Genomic DNA, 7,899 nt, shown 5'->3' with positions numbered 1-7,899 from the left:
TTCATTTGTCGGTTCTCGATCATGTCGGAATAGAATCCATTGATTCTTTTGCATCTGTCACTAACGCCCCACAATCGCGAGTTTGAAGCTCGTCACAGTCATTCAATCCTTGAATCCTACTCAGAATACCACAGACAAGGTTTAGACCTTCCGGATTCTCAAGAATGCCGCCATCAATTCTAGCTTATACCACGAAGATTCCGATTAAGGGATCCAAGAGATATCCACTCAATCTAAGGTAGAACGGAGGTGGTTGTCACGCACACGTTCATAGGTGAGAATGATGATGAGTGTCACGGATCATCACATTCATCAAGTTGAGGAACAATTGATATCTTAGAATGGAAGCAAGCGTGATTGAATGAAAAACAGTAGTAATTGCATTAATCCATTAAGACACAGCAGAGCTCCTCACCGCCAACCATGGGGTTTAGAGACTCATGCCGTAGAAGGTCACTACAAAAAAAGAGTTTTAAAATGGCATTTATATTACGGCGGTTTTAAAGAACCGCCGTAATATCCAAACGTTATGGCGTTTTTGGTTGTTGTCGTAATTGACTGTGTATTTAATGGCAGTTCTAGTGATTATGGCGGTTTTGAACCGCCATTATCCCACATATATAAAAGGAAAAAGTGCAATCCCTAACTGAAACACTGTACATATACACACGATGGCTCGCTCAATCTCCCTTCTATCTCTCCCTCGTCCTCGTGCTCAATCCATCTCTACCGCCACTTTCACCCTCCACCATCGCTTCCTCTTCAACAGAATCAAAGGTTCCAAGCCACACACCTTGCTTCCCCATTGTACGACGATAGCGGATCTCCTTTCAGATCCCGGATCTTCTCCGGTGACATCTCCTCCAGCGATGACCTCCTTTGGCCACATCTCTTCCCATGGTAATCTCCTCCGGTGATGTCACCTCCAACTTCCTCTCCTTTCCATCCTAGCTCTGCGCCTTCTTTGCCAAAATCCTCAGCGCCTCCCTCAGCGTCTTCTTCGATGACATCTCTCTATTGAAGATCTGTAAATCCAAGCCATCACAAACAGAACAAGCACAACTCTCCCCTGCTTCCTCTGTTTTTCTGTAAGTACTATAGATCTCTCTCATCCTTTCTCTTGTCCCTTCCTTAATTTTTTATTTTATTTTTGCGGTATAACAATATAATTAATTACTATTTGTTCTTGTGTTGCTGGTTCAATTTGATTAATAATTAAGGTTAAGCATGACATCTTAATTGTATGATTGTTAGGGTTTTGAGAGACAGGAATTGTAGCTTATTGTGTTTTGAGCACCATGTGTTTGTTTTTATGTGTGTGTGATGGTTAATGTATCTAAATTGGTACTTTTGTATATCAGCTTCTATTGTGCTTCTAAATTGGTGGTTAACAATCGAATTCTTTTCAGATGTAAATTGTAAAGTACATTCTTTAAATTCTTGATAATTTGTTCTATTCGTTCATGAAGTTGGCAGAAAATTTATGGGAGAAAGCCCTGGTGAGTGAAGCATCAATTTTCTTCTTAATTTGTTATTCTTTGGTTCATTTATGGCAACACTAACTGTGAGTATTCTTGTCTATCCATATCAAATTTGCTTTAATTCTTCCAAAAAAAGAAAAGAAAAAGTGAATCCATGATTATTGATTTATTTCCATTCTTACATTATAAATGTTCAATTTTGCTATTCAACCGTTCACTTCTGATAATGATTATGTTCTTTTTCTTTTATTACATTTGATTTGATATAATTTGGTACTTCTAATGTTGCTTGTAATTTTAAATTTTTCATTGATTCTTAATATGAAAGCTCATGCTTTATATCTTACTATGTGGTGGATTATTTTGTTGAAAGCTTTAAATTTTGTTTGCATTAAAATTCATTTTTATTTTACTAGCACACAACCTGCTCGATGAAATGCTTCAACTAAATTCTGCCCTTATCAATGCTTTTATGACAGAACTGGAACCTGATTCTGCGGTTATCCAGGTGATAAATATGATCTTCTTAAGAGGTTATTTTGGTTATTTAAAAGTTTACTTTATGTTATCAACTAATGTTTTTTCCATTGCAGTGTGATTATGATCATTTTCAGTTGTCAACTAGTTCATAATGGAGAATAAATTTTCCATTAGGATTTCCTTATTTGTCATGCTTAAGAAACATGTTTAATGTATGAAAACTTATTCTATTGATTTTCAGAGAGAACTGCGGTGAAAAGATGGATGAATTTCTTAAGAGATGCTTCTACCATTCTGGTCAGTATGACTCTCAGGAAAACTTTGCAGCACTGGACAAGAAGCTTAAGGAACATGAGGTAATTTTAATTATGGCGCATCATTTTAATTTGTGTCAAGAACTCAAGATCAACATATGAAGGATGCATGAACTTATCCTTTTCTTTTCATTCTATGTATGCTCTTCTAAGCTTTTCTTTCTGATCTTAATTTAGCCATCTAGTTTTTGCTTGTAGAATGGGAAAGCTTCTAATCGCCTGTTCTATCTATCAATTCCTCCAAACATATTCATAGATGCTGTAAAATGTGCCAGTTCATCAGCATCTTTTGGTAATGGTTGGACAAAAGTCATTGTTGAGAAGCCTTTTGGTGGAGATTCAGAATCTTCAGCTGCTTTAACAAAATTGCTCAAGCAGTATCTTCGTGAGGATCAAATTTTCAGGTTTTCTACCTAAACCAATTATGTAATCTACTTTACAAAGGAGCTACAAGTAGATGACTCGTCACTTTACATGTAAGTAATTTTAAGTTATCTGATAACTTTACTTTTAACTAACACATTCTTATTTTGGTCAAAACAATAAATGAGACTCTTTTGGCAGATTTGGGATACAACAGGACAAGAAAGGTTCAATAGTTTAGGTGCTGCATTTTATAGAGGTGCAGATTGTTGTGTTTTGGTGTATGATGTAAATGCACACAACACATTTGACACACTAAACAATTGGCATGATGAGTTCATTAAGCAGGTGTGTACTATTTAGCACCTTTCTAAATGAGCAATACATGAAGATTATATCTTATATGTTTTGGTGTTTGGCCTCAGGCAGATTTGAATGATCATGAAGCATTTCCCTTTATGTTACTTGGGAACAAGGTTGATGTAGATGGTGGGAACAGTAGAAAGGTATTAAAAAGAGTTTGGGCCTTTGAGATTAATATGCATAGTTTTGAAGTTGAAATCTCATTCAACTTGTTGCAGGTGACTGAGAAGAAAGCTAGGGAATGGTGTGCTTCTAGAGGGAACCTACCATACTTTTGTTTAATTGATACCTGTGTACTAATCTTTTTGTCACTGGCATAGATTCAAGTAGGTGGTTACTGGTTCCCCTTTGTATAAATTAGAAAGAAAACTTGGAAAGGGTGGATTTGGTCAAGTATATGTTGGTCGACATCTTTCTGGTGGAAATTTGAATGAGAGAACTGGACCACCATATGTTAAACTTTTGTTCCCAGGTTGCGTTAAAATTTGAGCATAGAAGTAGTAAAGGATGTAATTATGGACCACCATACGAGTGGCAAGTGTACAAGTGAGTGCTAGTTTTGACCTCTGTATTTTCTCTTGGCTCGGTTTGTGTACCTTGCTTCTTTTCAATCTTTTCCCTCTGCTTGTGCAGAATTCTTGGTGGCAGTCATGGTGTGCCTCAAGTACATTACAAGGGCAGGTAAGGTGACTATTATGTTATGGTATGTTTCTGGGTCTTATTCTAGAGCTTTTTGAAATGTTTCAAGCTTATGGAATTTTATATGATGTTGTCCGTAAAGACATCGATTATTTGGGACAGCTTCTGTGGAATTACTGCATTTTAGATGAAGGGCATATAATCAAGAATGCTAAGTCCAAAGTTACACTTGCTGTAAAGCAGTTAAAAGCCCAACACCACTTGATATTGAGTGGGACTCCAATATAGGTTGGTGTGGTTATTTTCTGTTCTCATTAAAGGTAAACATATCATGGCTAATTAAATAAACACACTACCTCTTTTTTTTTGTGTGCAGAATAACATCATGGACTTGTGGTCCCTTTTTGATTTTCTAATGCCTGGATTTCTTGGAACAGAGAGACAGGTAAAATTGTGATTCCTTTATCAAGGATTAGGAGTTTGATGCTTGCTTCCTCATTCTTCATAATTAAATTAATTTTTGGCACATGGAAAAACTGGGCTATGCTTATCCATGTTTAAAGGCCAAAGCATGTGGGTGTGTAGTGAGGTATAAAACAATTTTTTGGCCTTATACCTAATATTTTATTCTCTTAAATTGATTTGTTTCTTGATATTAGTTTTGTACTTTTATCCTTTTTCATCACCACCTTCTCATTTATACCTAATGTCTTTGTTTGATCTTTTGAACTTGTTTTATTTTCCTTTCTTTTTCTCTTGAGGAGGGCCATATATATATGACTTGATGTAAGTAGAAAATAATGAAAGGTTGGTTCCATCATTCATTTTTGTTTTGCAGGTAACGTCTTATTTTCCTTTCCTCATACTAATTGTTACTTCTGCTCTACTGATTTGGGACGAAAAGAATTTGAAGAGACTTAAAAGTAGTGGAAAGTTAAAGAAAGTTCTTTGGAGACTAGGAATTTTGGTGGGTTACTTTTTCAAGCTCATGCCAATGCTATCAGAAATGTTATGATGCCAGAAATCAACTTTTTAGCTCACAGCTCATATCCTTTGAGCTTTTTTTTTTCTGGCATGCCTATGCTAATACTTCTCAAAGTAATAATTAGTGGATATGATTTGCTGTATAGAAGTTATTACTTTTGATTTCTAATACTAAAAAATTATATATTATATTTGATACTTTATTTATGAGTTGTGTAATATTTTGTTTATGGGTTATGATTTTTTATTACTGTGAAATTTTAAACAAAAAATTATTTGTTTAATGTAAAAATAATAGTTAAAAATTCCTTTTTAAACGATAAAAGATGTCATTTTTATTTAGTAAAAGTAGTTCATGAATGCCGTTTTAAAAAATATGAAATATCATTTTAATTCGGTAAAAATGTCGGTTTTAAACGTCGTATTAACCAATTAAAAAATGCCGTTTTATCTGGAAATAACGGCAGTTTGAACTGCCATTTTAACCAACTAAAAAAATGTCATTTTATCCAGAAATAATGGCGGTTTGAACTGCCATTTTATCCGGAAATAACGGCGGTTTTGAACCGCCATTTTAACCAACCAACAAAACGTCATTTTATCCGGAAATAACGGCGGTTTTGAACCGCCGTTTTAACATGTTAAAAAACCGCCGTTTTAACCATGGGAATTGTGGCGGTTTTTTAAAAACCGCCGTAATAACCAAATGGCGCTTAGAATTCAGGCGGTTTTTCTTAACCGCCATTCAAGGTAATAACGGCGGTTCAAACCGCCGTAATAACCCAAAAAAACCGCCGTAATTACCAAATTTTTTTGTAGTGGGTACAGTATGAAATGTGTAAAGTGTCATGAGATAAAGATACAATGTCAAAAGATCCTATTTATAGTGAACTAGTAACCTAGGATATACAGAAATGAGTAAATGACGTGAAAATCCACTTCCGGGGTCCACTTGGTGTGTGCTTGGGCTGAGCATTGAAGCTTTCATGTGTAGAGACTTTTCCTGGAGTTAAACGCCAGCTTTTGTGCCAGTTTGGGCGTTTAAGTCTAGCTTTTGTGCCAGTTCCGGCGTTAAACGCCAGGAATTCTGAAGCTGATTTGCAACGCCGATTTGGGCCATCAAATCTCGGGCAAACTATGAACTATTATACATTGCTGGAAAGCCCAGAATGTCTACTTTCCAACGCAATTGAGAGCGCGCCAATTGGGCTTCTGTAGCTCTAGAAAATTTACTTCGAGTGCAGGGAGGTCAGAATCCAACAGCATCTATAGTCCTTTTTCAGCCTCTGAATCAGATTTTTGCTCAGGTCCCTCAATTTCAGCCAGAAATTACCTGAAATCACAGAAAAACACAAAAACTCTTAGTAAAGCCCAGAAAAGTAAATTTTAAATAAAAACTCATAAAAACATACGAAAAACTAACTAAAATGTACTAAAAACATACTAAAAACAGTGCCAAAAAGCGTATAAATTATCCGTTCATCAGAGATTGAGGTGATTGGTGAAGAAGAGAGAAGGTAAGTTGAGGTAGGTGGGGATCCTGTGGGGTCCACAGATCCTGAGGTGTCGAGGATTTTCATCCCTGCACCAATGAGGCGTGTAAAACGCTCTCTTCATGCAATCCTGGCGTTTAACGCCAGATTGATGCTTGTTTCTGGCATTAAACGCCAGCTCTAAGCTTATTCTGGGCGTTGAACGCCCATCTGCAGTATGTTTCTGGCGTTGAACGCCGGCTTTCCTCAGTTTGCAATCCTGGCGTTTAAACGCCAGATTGTTGCATGTTTCTGGCGTTCAACGCCCAATCCATGCTCTGTTCTGGCGTTGAACGCCAGCCAGATGCTCCTTACTGGCGTTAAACACCAGTAAGTCCTTCCTCTAAGGTGTGATTTTTCTTCTGCTATTTTTGATTCTATTTTTAATTTTAATATTTTTTTCGTGACTCCACATGATCATGAACCTAATAAAACATAAAAGAACAATGAAAATAAAATAAAATTAGATAAATAAAAATTGGGTTGCCTCCCAATAAGCACTTCTTTAATGTCAATAGCTTGAAAGTGGGCTCTCATGGAGCCTAACAGGTGATCAGGTCAATGTTGTATAGTCCCAACACCAAACTTAGAGTTTGGTTGTGGGGATTCAACACCAAACTTAGAGTTTGGTTGTGGCCTCCCAATACCAAACTTAGAGTTTGACTGTGGGGGCTCTGTTTGACTCTGTACTGAGAGAAGCTCTGCATGCTTACTCTCCCTTGTTACAGAAGGATAGCCGTGTGCCTTAAACACAAGGTAGTCCCCATTCAATTGAAGGACTAATTCTCCTTTGTTAACATCTATCACAGCTTCTGCTGTGGCTAGGAAAGGTCTTCCAAGGATGATGCATTCATCCTCCTCCTTCCTAGTGTCTAAGATTATGAAATCAACAGGAATGTAAAAGTCTGTAACCTTTACTAACACATCCTCTACTAATCCAAAAGCTTGTCTTACTGACTTGTCTGCCAATTGTAATGAGAATAAGACAGGCTGTACCTTAATGATCCCCAGTTTTTCCATTACAGAGAGTGGCATAAGATTTATGCCTGACTCTAGGTCACGCAGAGCTTTCTCAAAGGTCATGGTGCCTATGGTACAGGATATTACGAATTTGCCACGATCTTATCTCTTTTGAGGTAAAGTTTGCTGAACCCAGGTATCTAGTTCACTAATGAGCAAGGGAGGTTCACCTTCCCAAGTCTTATTACCAAATAACTTGGCATTCAGTTTCATGATAGCTCCTAAATATTGAGCAACTTGCTCTCCAGTTACATCTTCATCCTCTTCAGAGGAAGAAGAGTCTTCAAAGCTCATGAATGGCAAAAGGAGGTTTAATGGAATCTCTATGGTCTCTATATGGGCCTCAGATTCTCGTGGATCCTCAATAGGGAACTCCTTCTTGCTTGAGAGACATCCTATGAGGTCTTCCTCATTGGGATTCACATCCTCTCCTTCCTCTCTAGGTTCGGCCATATTGATTATATCAATGGCCTTGCACTCTCTTTTTGGATTTTCTTCAGTATTGCTTGGGAGAGTACTAGGAGGAGTTTTAGTGATTTTCTTACTCAGCTGGCCCACTTGTGCCTCCAAATTTCTGATGGAGGACCTTGTTTCATTCGTGAAACTTAAAGTGGCCTTAGATAGATCAGAGACTAAATTTTCTAAGTTAGAGGTATTCTGTTCATAATTCTCTGTCTGTTGCTGAGAAGATGATGGATAAGGCTTGATATTGCTGAGCCTATT

General features: G+C 37.1%; 1 long non-coding RNA gene across 3 annotated transcripts; it reads left to right on the top strand.

The window, feature by feature from the left end:
- The first annotated feature begins 667 nt into the window (after window positions 1–667).
- LOC112778817 (uncharacterized) lies at window positions 668–3,947 on the top strand. Of its 3 annotated transcripts, XR_011879982.1 has the most exons (9): window positions 668–1,088; window positions 1,470–1,499; window positions 1,898–1,989; window positions 2,203–2,317; window positions 2,474–2,751; window positions 2,840–2,986; window positions 3,064–3,547; window positions 3,635–3,682; window positions 3,783–3,947. It is a non-coding gene; the product is annotated as an uncharacterized lncRNA (long non-coding RNA). The 3 variants fall into 3 exon arrangements; XR_003196853.3 differs by having other exon boundaries at window positions 2,840–3,547; window positions 3,783–3,946; XR_011879981.1 differs by lacking the exon at window positions 1,470–1,499 and having other exon boundaries at window positions 2,840–3,547; window positions 3,783–3,946.
- Window positions 3,948–7,899: the final 3,952 nt, after the last annotated feature.

This window comes from Arachis hypogaea, chromosome 3 (genome assembly GCF_003086295.3).
Source record: "Arachis hypogaea cultivar Tifrunner chromosome 3, arahy.Tifrunner.gnm2.J5K5, whole genome shotgun sequence".
Taxonomy (NCBI): Eukaryota; Viridiplantae; Streptophyta; class Magnoliopsida; order Fabales; family Fabaceae; genus Arachis; species Arachis hypogaea.
Note: the sequence above shows the minus strand (reverse complement) of the source record. Positions and strands in the feature narration are given on the sequence as shown.